Below are 13,271 nucleotides of genomic sequence, written 5' to 3' on the forward strand. Positions count from 1 at the left end.
GAGAGAGGGAGGCTTCCAGCATTGCGACCTTGTCTCTGTAGGGATGGGGGGACTCTAAATCCAAATCACAACAGCAGCCTCATGGTAACCTAGAGAAGCAGGCTGGTAGAAGGGGCAGTGCAGTGAGTCTGATGGAGGCTGCTTGGCTGATTCCTGGAGCCATGCTCTGTCTTTTTGTCACAGTACCGCTCTCTGCTACCACTGTTACTCAATCTCATTTTGGAATCAAATGAAAAATTATTTTAGGAACAATCACCCTCAGAGGGTTAAGCCCTGCAGCCTTAGCACAGTGGGAGCTCCCCAGCTTTCACTTTCTCTATATGGCAGCACTGGAGTTAATATTGCAAATCTGGATTACTCTAGAAAATATATTATTCTCTCAGTGTAGCTCTTTCCTATTAGGGGTTTGTACTTTCTTTGTACTTAGGGTATGGACTTTTCCATGGAGTCCTACAATTATTCATAAGTATTTACCACAGTATAATAAGAACACTGCCAAGCCCCTTTGTGAGGTTGCTTTGGTGTTGGTGTGTTTCCTATTTTAGGCCCAGGAACTGACATTGAGACAGGCAACTCTCGACTAAGGCCATGGGCTCCGACTTGGCCTGAAGGGTTGGGGAGAAGAAGCACAGGAGACCCTGGTGTTATGGAAGAAATAAAATCGCTTTTGGGATTGGTGGCCCAATATTCTCTTCAGCTCTGCCCACTAGTGTTTTGAGTGGCTGTGAGGAAATGCCCTGGAGGCACCCACACTTCCTGGAGAAGACTGGGGGCCAGAGGATATGGAGTGGTCTACTACAGGGGTTTACTGAACCCATGCAGCCCAAGATGGACAGTAGGAGCACCGATTTTACTGTTGGAATTGTTTCAAAGTCTCCTTTGATAATTTGCATACCCTGTGACAAGTTCTACTACAAAGATAAATTATCCAATGATTTTTCCCCCCAAGGCAATGGTTAAAGGGTGAGAGGACCGTGAAGAATGTTGAATGTAGATGTTCACCTTCAGAAAAAGCATTAAAAAATAAAAAGCTGAAGACAGAAATTTAACATTTTGTGCCTTGCAAAATAATCAAGTACTGTCAGCCAGGTTCATGACAGTAACAGAACAATCTTTATAATTTTTGTAGACTTTCCCCATTGATTCATTTTGCCACTTTTTTATCTCTACATAACAATTTAGTTATTCTCTTGACATAAATAGAATGTGGGCTTTTGCTTAGAGGAAAGATAGATAAAAACGTAGGAGGTCTGAGATACTATGTCTTACTATTTCCATAGTTTCACTATTTTACACAGTGAGACTTGATAGAATGATCTCTTTTGTGAAACATTTACGTAGAGGAGAGAAACAAATGAGACACCAAGGTCTGTGGAATAGAAAGAAAGGAAAGAAAATGTATCCTGGAGTTATGAGGTTCAAAATTACTTGCCATTTTAGGCCTCAGTGTGTTCTTCTTAAAAGAGAGAACAGTCAGTTCTACTTCGTAGGTTAAATTGGATGACACACATATTGCACTTAGAAAATTTCCAATTACGTAGTAATTCACAGGAGAGCTGTGCTTGATGTATTCAGTGAATGTCAGTTTCCTTCTCCCCACTAAATATCTAATATTTTATTGGCTCGTTTGTGGTGGTGACATTTGCTTCTTTTTTTTTTTCAGCAATTTATTTTTTTTTAATTTTATTTTATTGGTGCACTGTATTCATACATCATAGTGGGATACAAACTTTTGTAGACATACATGCACACATCGCCCAGTCAGCCCCCACCCGATCCCCACCCCATTCTCTCCCCATCCCTCCTTCCCATGCTTGGCTTAGTGGTTGACATCTAGTATTATAGCAATTTATCCAAAATTAAAAATGATAATCTCACATAACAGTTTCATTTGTCTGATACCAAGTGTTTGATGATTTAAAGATAGCATTTCAATATTTCTTTTTGCTTTCTTTCTTACTAGAGCATATTTTTTTCTGTTTTTTAGGTGAAACTATCATATATTTATATATTTATTTTTCAGAAAAAAATCTATCCTAATATGGAATATGAATTCTAGATACCCACAACGATCTTGAAAAAGAACAAAGCTAGCAGATATATATTTTCTGATTTCAAGCTACAATAATTGAAACAGTGTAGTACTGTTCTAAAGGCAGATATATAGACCATTGGAGTTAAATACAAGCCTAGAGCTAAATTCTTCCCTATATTGTCAAGTTATTTTTGACAAGGTTTCCACGAACATTTGGTGGTGGAAATAATAATCTTTTAACTAAATATTATTGAAAAATAATAATTACATGGAAAAGAATAAAATTGGACCTTTACCTAATCCCATATACAAGTATTAACTCAAAATAGATGAAGACCTAAATATAAATCTTAAGACTATAAACTTTTAGGAGAAAATCTGGGTCATAAAACCTCACAACATTGAAATTGGCAGTGATTTCTTGGATATGATTTCAATGGCACAGGCAACAGAAGAGTATACAAACTCCCTAAAAAATAAAAAAAATATTGTATATCCAAAGACAATGTAAACAGAGTTAATAGTTACTAATAGAATGGGATAAAATATTTCCAAATGCTATATCTGAAGGTATATTAATATTCCAACTAGAAATCCTAAAAATTAACAACAATAAAGGCAAACAATACAACTTAGAGATAGGTAAAAGACTAACATAAATAATGAATCTCCACAGATAACCAATCTTAGTTGTCTGTTGGATGGAAAATCTTGTTTCTCTAGTTCTGGAGTGTGTTACCTATTTCTTCTATGTAGTTAATCTCTTTGAGTATTTTCTCTAGCGCTGGTTTTGAAGACATAAATTCCTTCAGTTTCTGTTTGTCATGGAAGCTTCTTATTTCTCCATCTAATTTGATAGAAAATTTTGCTGGATAGGAAATTTTTGGCTGGAAGTTGTTTTCTTTCAGAGTTTGGAATATGTTACTCCAAGCCCTTCTGGCTCTCATGACTTGGTTTGGGAAGTCTGGAGTGATTCTAATTGGTTTGCCTCTGAATGTCAGTTGGCCCTTTGTTTTTGTTGCCTTTAAGATTCTCTGCTTGGCTTCCACATTGGTCATTTTGACAATTATATGGTGTGGGGATCCTCTTCTCCGATCCTGTCTAAAGGGAGTTCTATAAGTTTCCTGGATCTGTGTATCAACCTCTTGCTCTATATTTGGAAAATTTTCTGCTATTACTTCCTTTAAGAGATTGTTGATCCCTTTGGTATCACTTTCTTTTCCCTCCTCTATTCCAATTATTCTTAGGTTAGCTCTCTTAAGATGGGCCCATATTTCTTCAATGTCAGATTCCTGCTGTTGGATATTTTTTTCTAGATTAGAAACTATGCATTCATTTTTGGATTGCTCATCTTCTAAAAGCGAGATTCTGTTCTCCATGTGGTCTAATCGGTTGTTTGTGCTTTGAATTGAGGCCTTTACTTCATTAATTGCATCCTTTATCTCTTTTTGGCTCTCTCTGAGTTCTTTTCGAAGCACCTCTATTATTTCTACAGTTATTTTCCTGATTTGATCTTCTAGAAATCTCTGATTTTCTGTTTTATCAGGTTCTGATGTTGTGGGGTTGTGCACATTCATTACTCCAGTGTTATTCCTCTTTCCCATGATTTCGGAGGTTTGTGCCTTCTCTGGGTTCTTCCCTTGGGTCACTATGGCTTCACTTAAGGTGCTCTGGATCTCGAGTCTGTATTATCTCAGACCCCACTACTCCTTTACTGGGTTGTATCACAGAGTCTCCGAACCAGGGAGTCGATAGAGGCTGCTTTAAACTATGGGGGGTGCCAGGTTGCACGTTCTCCTATGGTGTGATATCTCTGCCACCACCACTCCCTCACTGGGTCAAGTCCCAGGAGGCCCAATACTGCGATTTCTCCTCTGTGGCCTGCAATTTGACTCACTGTTCTTGAGTACGCAGATGTAGCTGTACTGGACTCGGTGAATTCACTGCTGCTGCCGCCGCCGGTGGCAATATGGCGCCTCTGCCACGCCCTCGGCCATGAGGCTGGCATATTTTTTCTTCTCTGGTTTTGATTTCCACTCTGAATCCCTGCAGCGTGTGCTGAGCTCAGCCACTGGGAGCTTTAAATGCTGTCTGCGCCGAAAGATCCCGCCTGGCTGTTCCACAGCGGCTCACCTGGCTTGCTGTAGCCGTCCGTTGAGTTCGCCGCTGCCGCCGGCAGTATGGCGCTGCTGCCGCGTCCTCGGGCTCGTGTGTCTCCTCTGTGGCCCTGAGCTCTGTTCTCAGTCCGCTTTCTCTCTGGAGCCTGGTGGTTTTTTTTGTTTTTCTGGTGATGGTGTTTTCTGGCTCTGAAAGGCGCTCTTTTTGTGGTAATGGAGATTGGTTGTTAGCGGGACTCTTAAGCCCCGCTTTTCTCGGTCACCATCTTCCCGGAAGTCCAGCCTCCAACATTTGCTTCTTTCTAAAGCTCATGCCTTGGTAGAGTTCATACCTGTCGTTCACAGGTAGCACAAAAGTAGATAAAATGCAGCCTACGAATTTATGGATTTACCCCTATATAGTAACTTCTCAAGACCCCATACACCTTTATAACTCAAGATTCAGAAGAAGTGAGTTCAGTTCTTTAGAAAGTGTACAATTTATCTCTCATTTCATCAAGCCCAGTGCAAGGTATAAACAGAAGCACACAATCCAGGTGTATGGTACATGCTTGTAATCTCAGTACTGAGGAGGCTAAACAGGAGGATCCCAGATTCACAGTCATCCTCAGTAACTTACCAAGGACCTCCACAACTTAGTGAGACCCTGTGTGTGTATGCCACTGTCAATATGACTTACATTATGATTTGATACTAAAATTTACCAATAAAAGCATAAAAACAACAAAAATAATTTTTAAAAATAATTTTAAAATAAAGAATAAAAAAAGGACTGAGGCTGTAGCTTGGAGGTAGAATGTGCCTGTATTCAATCCCCAGTACCGCAAAATATAAAAGTTCACCTATCTCATAGCAGTACCACAAAGTATAAAAGTTCACATATATATATATATATATATATATATATATATATATATGTGAACTTTTATATTTATAATTTATAAATCAAGCTGAAAACTATTATTTAGATTATATTTTATTTTCCCACTGTGATAAAATACCAACAAATTAAAATGCTGCAGGTAAACTGGGCGTGATGGTGCATGCTTGTAATCTCAGCGCTTGGGAGGCTGAGACAGTAGGATTGCACAGGTTCAAAGCCAGGTTCAGCTACTTAGTGAGGCTCTTAGCAGCTTAGTGAGACCCTGTTTCCAAATAAAGTATAAAATATGTCTGGGAGTATAGCCCAAAGGTACAAAAGCCCCTGGGTTCCACCTACAGTAGCACACACACACACAAAAAGAAAATATGCTGTAGGCAATGAATTCTTGTAATTAAAAGTAAAATAAAATATAAGAACTAGAAAATTTAATTTTCATTGTCAATTGAGTATTTTATTGATATTTTGTTAAACATTGTGAGGATGCTAAAAATAGAAATTTTAAAAAGACTTCAGAACTTGTTCTGGGAAATTGAAAGAGATTGAACTCTCCCAAATTCCTTCTATGAGGCCAGTATCACATTAATCCCCAAACCAAATGAAGATACCTAAGAAAGGAAAACTACAGACCAAGATCCTTAATGGACATAGATGCAAAAATTCTAAACAAAATACCAGCTATACGCATTCAAAACTATATCAAGAGAATAATACATCATGACCAAGTCGGTTTCATCCCAGAAAAACAAGGCTGGTTCAACATATGCAAATTAATATATGTTATTCACCACATAAATAGAACCAAGTACAAAAACCACATCATCATAGCAATAGATGCTGAAAAAGCATTTGACAAAATCCAACACCCATTTATGTTAAAAACACTGCAAACAATTGGGATAGAAGGAATGTACTTCAACATCATTAAGGCAATATACTGTAAATCCAAAGCCAACATTATATTGAATGGGGAAAAACTGCAAGAATTTCCGCTAAAGTCAGGAACAAGACAAGGATGCTCACTATCACCACTCCTTTTCAATATAGTCCTTGAGACTCTTGTTGCAGCAATAAGATAAGAGAAGGAAATCAAAGGAATTCACATAGGAAGAGAGGAATTAAAATTATCCTTATTTGCAGACGACATGATCCTTTATCTGGAAGACCCAAAGAACTCAACCAAAAGACTTCTGGAGCTGATTGACAAATTCAGCAAAGTCGCAAAATCAACCTAAAGAAATCAGTGGCTTTTCTTTACGCCAACAATGAATCCACAATGAAAGAAACAAAAACAACAATTCCATTCACTATAACCTCAAAACCAATAAAATACCTAGGAATAAACCTAACCCAAGATGTAAAAGACCTCTACAACAAAAACTATAAAACATTAAAGAAAGAAACTGAAAAAGATCTTGGAAGATGGAAAGATCTCCCGTGCTCATGGATAGGCAGAATAAATATCATCAAAATGGCCATTCTGCCAAAACTGATCTATAGATTCAATGCAATTCCCATTAAAATACAAGCAACATTCTTCAGAGACCTAGAAAAATCAATCATGAACTTTATATGGAGAAAGAAAAGACCCAGAATAGCCAAAGCAATTCTCAGCAATAAGAAACATGCAGGAGGCATCACAATCCCAGACTTCAAATTATACTATACAGCAATAGTAGTAAAAAACAGTATAGTACTGGCACAATAACAGATATACTGACCAGTGGATTAGAATAGAAGATACAGAAACAAACCCACACATCTTTAGTCAATTAATCTTTGACAAAGGGGCCAAACTCACATGCTGGAGAAAAGACAGCCTTTTCAACAAATGGTGCTGAGAGAACTGGCTAACCATTTGTAAAAAGATGAATCTAAATCCCTATATCTCACTATTCACAGGAATCAACTCAAAATGGATCAAAGACTTAGAAATTAGATCTGAGACTGTGAAGTTAGTAGAGGAGAGCATAGGTTCAACACTACAACATATTGGCACAGGCAGTAACTTTCTCAACAAAACCTCCAAAGCTCAGGAAATTAAAGCAAGAATAAACAAGTGGGATAACATCAAACTAAAAAGTTTCTTCTCATCAAAGGAAACTATTAATATCCTAAAGAGGAATCCTACAGAATGGGAAAAGATCTTTACCAGCCACCAATCTGATAGGGGGCTACTATCTAGAATATACAAAGAGCTCAAAAGACTCTACACTAGCAAAACAAACAACCCAATCAAGAAATGGGCAAATGAACTAAATAGACACTTCACAAAAGAAGAGATACAAAGGGCCAATAGATAAATGAAAAGATGTTCTACATCACTGGCCATGAAGGAGATACAAATCAAAACTACACTGAGATTTCATCTAACCCCAGTCAGAGTGGCAAGCATAAAGAAATCAAATAACAACAAATGCTGGCAAGGATGTGGGGAAAGAAGAACTCTTTTACACTGTTGTTGGGAGTGCAAATTAGTTCAGCCACTATGGAGATCTGTGTGGAGATTCCTAAGAAAGTTTGGAATAGATCCATCATATGATCCAGCTATACCACTCCTGGGTATCTTTCCAAAGGGGTTGAATTCAGAGAAATACAGCAACATATGCATACCTATGTTCATAGCAGCACAATTCGTAATAGCCAAAATATGGAACCAACCCAGATCTCCATCAACAGATGAATGGATAGCAAAACTGTGGGAAATACACACAATGGAATTCTATTCAGCCATAAAGAAGAACAAAATTATATCATTTGCAAGAAGATGGAAAGCTCTGGAGAACATTATGTTAAGTAAGATCAGCCAAGCACAGAAGGAGAAGGTACATATGTTTCCTCTAATATGCCCAAACTAGGAAACACAGAGGATACCAGTGGGACTCCAGTAATGGAGGGGAAATATAAGCAAAGTTTGAATGGAAACATAGGAGAGGAGGAAGGCTGATCCTGATTAATGAGTGTTGACATCTGAATATGTGTAAAATTATGAATATGACATGGTTAACCTGGACAACCATTGGTGGGAGGGGGGAAGGGAAAATGGGGGCGGGGGGGAGAGGGCACCAAATATAGTTTAAATGTATACCATTTATGTTCAATAAAAATTTGTTAAAAAAGACATACATAATTCATAATTTGTAATATATTTATTCCATGAAATTTATTTTAATCTTATTCATTTAAATTTGTTAATTATGTTGGTAAAATCAAAACTTTTCATAAATTTTTTTTAATTAATTTATTTTTTAAATTGGTGCATTGTAGTCATATATCAATCACATTGGAGTACAAGACTTGAGAGGATATACAAGCACACATCATCCAATTAGCCCTCCTCCAGCCCCCATCCCATTCCCTCCCCCTCCCTCCATCCCACACTTCTTTGGTGATTTACTTTGATACATTTGTTTATGTACCTCCTGCGTTTTAAAGAGGCTCCGTCCTCCAGTATTACATACCCTCTGATTGGTCACATTAGTTGCTTCACTATAGGGCCCTTTCTATAGCTCAACCTCTTCCTGTTGCCCTTTTCCTCCTAGTTATTGCTGATTAAGAGAAGAGTCTGATTTATATTTTCTGCGATATTTCTCTGTGCATGCTGCGTTGCAAGTACCAATCCCACTCTTGATGGTCCCAGTAGTGGCCTGGCTACTCAGTGGACTGATCCAGATCTCGCTGGCTCAAGCAGCGGCCTTGCCTCATGGGAGGCCCCAGTTCTGGTCTCGCTGGCCCCTGAACCGGTCTAACCCCTAAGCTGGCTTTGGTCCCGACCTTGGAGGCCGCAGGAGTGAACTTGCCTCACGCCAGACTCCGATGCCGGCCTCGCTGGCCCCAGCACCGGCCTAACCCCTCGGCAGGCTCTTGTCCTGGCCTCGGAGGCCCCAGTACCGGCCTTGCCTCACGGCAGGCTCCTATGCCGGCCTCGTTGGCCCGAGCACCGGCCTAACCCCTCGGCAGGCTCTTATCCTGGCCTCGGAGGCCCCAGTACCGGCCTTGCCTCACGGCAGGCTCCGATGCCGGCCTCGCTGGCCCCAGCACCGGCCTAACCCCTCGGCAGGCTCTTATCCTGGCCTTGAGGCCCCAGTACCGGCCTTGCCTCACGGCAGGCTCCTATGCCGGACTCGCTGGCCCCAGCCCCGGCCTAACCCCTAGGCAGGCTCTTATCCTGGCCTCAGAGGCCCCAGTACCGGCCTTGCCTCAGGCAGGCTCCGATGCCGGCCTCGCTGGCCCCAGCACCGGCCTAACCCCTCGGCAGGCTCTTGTCCTGGCCTCGGAGGCCCCAGTACCGGCCTTGCCTCAAGGCAGGCTCCGATGCCGGCCTCGCTGGCCCCAGCACCGGCCTAAGCCCTCGGCAGGCTCCGATCCTGGTCTCGGAGGCCCCAGCACTGGTCATGCCTCACGGCAGGCTCCGATGCCGGCCTCGCTGGCCCCAGCACCGGCCTAACCCCTTGGCAGGCTCCGATCACGGATTTGGAGGCCCCAGTACCGGCCTTGCCTCAAGGCAGGCTCCGATGCCGGCCTCGCTGGCCCCAGAATCAGCCTAACCTCTCGGCATGCTCCGATCCCGGCCTCGGAGGCCCCAGCACTGGTCATGCCTCAAGTCAGGCTCCGATGCCGGCCTCGTTGGCCCGAGCACCGGCCTAACCCCTCGGCAGGCTTTTATCCTGGCCTCGGAGGCCCCAGTACCGGCCTTGCCTCACGGCAGGCTCCGATGCCGGCCTCGCTGGCCCCAGCACCGGCCTAAGCCCTCGGCAGGCTCCGATCCCGGCCTCGGAGGCCCCAGCACTGGTCATGCCTCAAGGCAGGCTCCGATGCAGGCCTCGCTGGCCCCAGCACCGGCCTAACCCCTCGGCAGGCTCTTATCCTGGCCTCGGAGGCCCCAGTACCGGCCTTGCCTCACGGCAGGCTCCGATGCCGGCCTCGCTGGCCCCAGCACCGGCCTAACCCCTCGGCAGGCTCTTGTCCTGGCCTCGGAGGCCCCAGTACCGGCCTTGCCTCACGGCAGGCTCCGATGCCGGCCTCGCTGGCCCCAGCACCGGCCTAAGCCCTCGGCAGGCTCCGATCCCGGCCTCGGAGGCCCCAGCACTGGTCATGCCTCAAGGCAGGCTCCGATGCCGGCCTTGCTGGCCCCAGCACCGGCCTAACCCCTCGGCAGGCTCTTATCCTGGCCTCGAGGCCCCAGTACCGGCCTTGCCTCAAGGCAGGCTCCGATGCAGGCCTCGCTGGCCCCAGCACCGGCCTAACCCCTCGGCAGGCTCTTGTCCTGGCCTCGGAGGCCCCAGTACCGGCCTTGCCTCACGGCAGGCTCCTATGCCGGCCTCGTTGGCCCCAGCACCGGCCTAACCCCTCGGCAGGCTCTTATCCTGGCCTCGGAGGCCCCAGTACCGGCCTTGCCTCACGGCAGGCTCCGATGCCGGCCTCGCTGGCCCCAGCACCGGCCTAACCCCTCGGTAGGCTCCAATCCCGGACTCGGAGGCCCCAGCACTGGTCATGCCTCAAGGCAGGCTCCGATGCCGGCCTCGTTGGCCCTAGCACCGGCCTAACCCCTCGGCAGGCTCTTATTCTGGCCTCGGAGGCCCCAGTACCGGCCTTGCCTCACGGCAGGCTCCGATGCCGGCCTCACTGGCCCCAGCACAGGCCTAACCCCTCGGCAGGCTCCGATCCCGGCCTCCGAGGCCCCAGCACTGGTCATGCCTCAAGGCAGGCTCCGATGCCGGCCTCGTTGGCCCCAGCACCGGCCTAACCCCTAGGCAGGCTCTTATTCTGGCCTCGGAGGACCCAGTACCGGCCTTGCCTCACGGCAGGCTCCGATGCCGGCCTCACTGGCCCCAGCACAGGCCTAACCCCTCGGCAGGCTCCGATCCCGGCCTCCGAGGCCCCAGCACTGGTCATGCCTCAAGGCAGGCTCCGATGCCGGCCTCGCTGGCCCCAGCACCGGCCTAAGCCCTCGGCAGGCTCCGATCCCGGCCTCGGAGGCCCCAGCACTGGTCATGCCTCAAGGCAGGTTCCGATGCCGGCCTCAACAGCCCCAGCACCGGCCTAACCCCTCGGCAGGCTCTTATCCTGGCCTCGGAGGCCCCAGTACCGGCCTTGACTCACGGCAGGCTCCGATGCCGGCCTCGCTGGCCCCAGCACCGGCCTAACCCCTCGGCAGGCTCTTATCCTGGCCTCGAGGCCCCAGTACCGGCCTTGCCTCATGGCAGGCTCCGATGCCGGCCTCGCTGGCCCCAGCACCGGCCTAACCACTCGGCAGGCTCTTGTCCTGGCCTCGGAGGCCCCAGTACCGGCCTTGCCTCACGGCAGGCTCCGATGCCGGCCTCGCTGGCCCCAGCACCGGCCTAACCCCTCGGTAGGCTCCAATCCCGGACTCGGAGGCCCCAGCACTGGTCATGCCTCAAGGCAGGCTCCGATGCCGGCCTCGTTGGCCCCAGCACCGGCCTAACCCCTCGGCAGGCTCTTATTCTGGCCTCGGAGGCCCCAGTACCGGCCTTGCCTCACGGCAGGCTCCGATGCCGGCCTAACTGGCCCCAGCACCGGCCTAACCCCTCGGCAGGCTCTTATCCTGGCCTTGAGGCCCCAGTACCGGCCTTGCCTCACGGCAGGCTCCTATGCCGGACTCGCTGGCCCCAGCCCCGGCCTAACCCCTAGGCAGGCTCTTATCCTGGCCTCAGAGGCCCCAGTACCGGCCTTGCCTCAGGCAGGCTCCGATGCCGGCCTCGCTGGCCCCAGCACCGGCCTAACCCCTCGGCAGGCTCTTGTCCTGGCCTCGGAGGCCCCAGTACCGGCCTTGCCTCAAGGCAGGCTCCGATGCCGGCCTCGCTGGCCCCAGCACCGGCCTAAGCCCTCGGCAGGCTCCGATCCTGGTCTCGGAGGCCCCAGCACTGGTCATGCCTCACGGCAGGCTCCGATGCCGGCCTCGCTGGCCCCAGCACCGGCCTAACCCCTTGGCAGGCTCCGATCACGGATTTGGAGGCCCCAGTACCGGCCTTGCCTCAAGGCAGGCTCCGATGCCGGCCTCGCTGGCCCCAGAATCAGCCTAACCTCTCGGCATGCTCCGATCCCGGCCTCGGAGGCCCCAGCACTGGTCATGCCTCAAGTCAGGCTCCGATGCCGGCCTCGTTGGCCCGAGCACCGGCCTAACCCCTCGGCAGGCTTTTATCCTGGCCTCGGAGGCCCCAGTACCGGCCTTGCCTCACGGCAGGCTCCGATGCCGGCCTCGCTGGCCCCAGCACCGGCCTAAGCCCTCGGCAGGCTCCGATCCCGGCCTCGGAGGCCCCAGCACTGGTCATGCCTCAAGGCAGGCTCCGATGCAGGCCTCGCTGGCCCCAGCACCGGCCTAACCCCTCGGCAGGCTCTTATCCTGGCCTCGGAGGCCCCAGTACCGGCCTTGCCTCACGGCAGGCTCCGATGCCGGCCTCGCTGGCCCCAGCACCGGCCTAACCCCTCGGCAGGCTCTTGTCCTGGCCTCGAGGCCCCAGTACCGGCCTTGCCTCAAGGCAGGCTCCGATGCAGGCCTCGCTGGCCCCAGCACCGGCCTAACCCCTCGGCAGGCTCTTATCCTGGCCTCGGAGGCCCCAGTACCGGCCTTGCCTCACGGCAGGCTCCGATGCCGGCCTCGCTGGCCCCAGCACCGGCCTAACCCCTCGGCAGGCTCTTGTCCTGGCCTCGGAGGCCCCAGTACCGGCCTTGCCTCACGGCAGGCTCCTATGCCGGCCTCGTTGGCCCCAGCACCGGCCTAACCCCTCGGCAGGCTCTTATCCTGGCCTCGGAGGCCCCAGTACCGGCCTTGCCTCACGGCAGGCTCCGATGCCGGCCTCGCTGGCCCCAGCACCGGCCTAACCCCTCGGTAGGCTCCAATCCCGGACTCGGAGGCCCCAGCACTGGTCATGCCTCAAGGCAGGCTCCGATGCCGGCCTCGTTGGCCCCAGCACCGGCCTAACCCCTCGGCAGGCTCTTATTCTGGCCTCGGAGGCCCCAGTACCGGCCTTGCCTCACGGCAGGCTCCGATGCCGGCCTCACTGGCCCCAGCACAGGCCTAACCCCTCGGCAGGCTCCGATCCCGGCCTCCGAGGCCCCAGCACTGGTCATGCCTCAAGGCAGGCTCCGATGCCGGCCTCGTTGGCCCCAGCACCGGCCTAACCCCTAGGCAGGCTCTTATTCTGGCCTCGGAGGACCCAGTACCGGCCTTGCCTCACGGCAGGCTCCGATGCCGGCCTCACTGGCCCCAGCACAGGCC

The sequence above is a fragment of the Muscardinus avellanarius genome, assembly GCF_963383645.1.
Source record: "Muscardinus avellanarius genome assembly, chromosome: 8".
NCBI lineage: Eukaryota > Metazoa > Chordata > Mammalia > Rodentia > Gliridae > Muscardinus > Muscardinus avellanarius.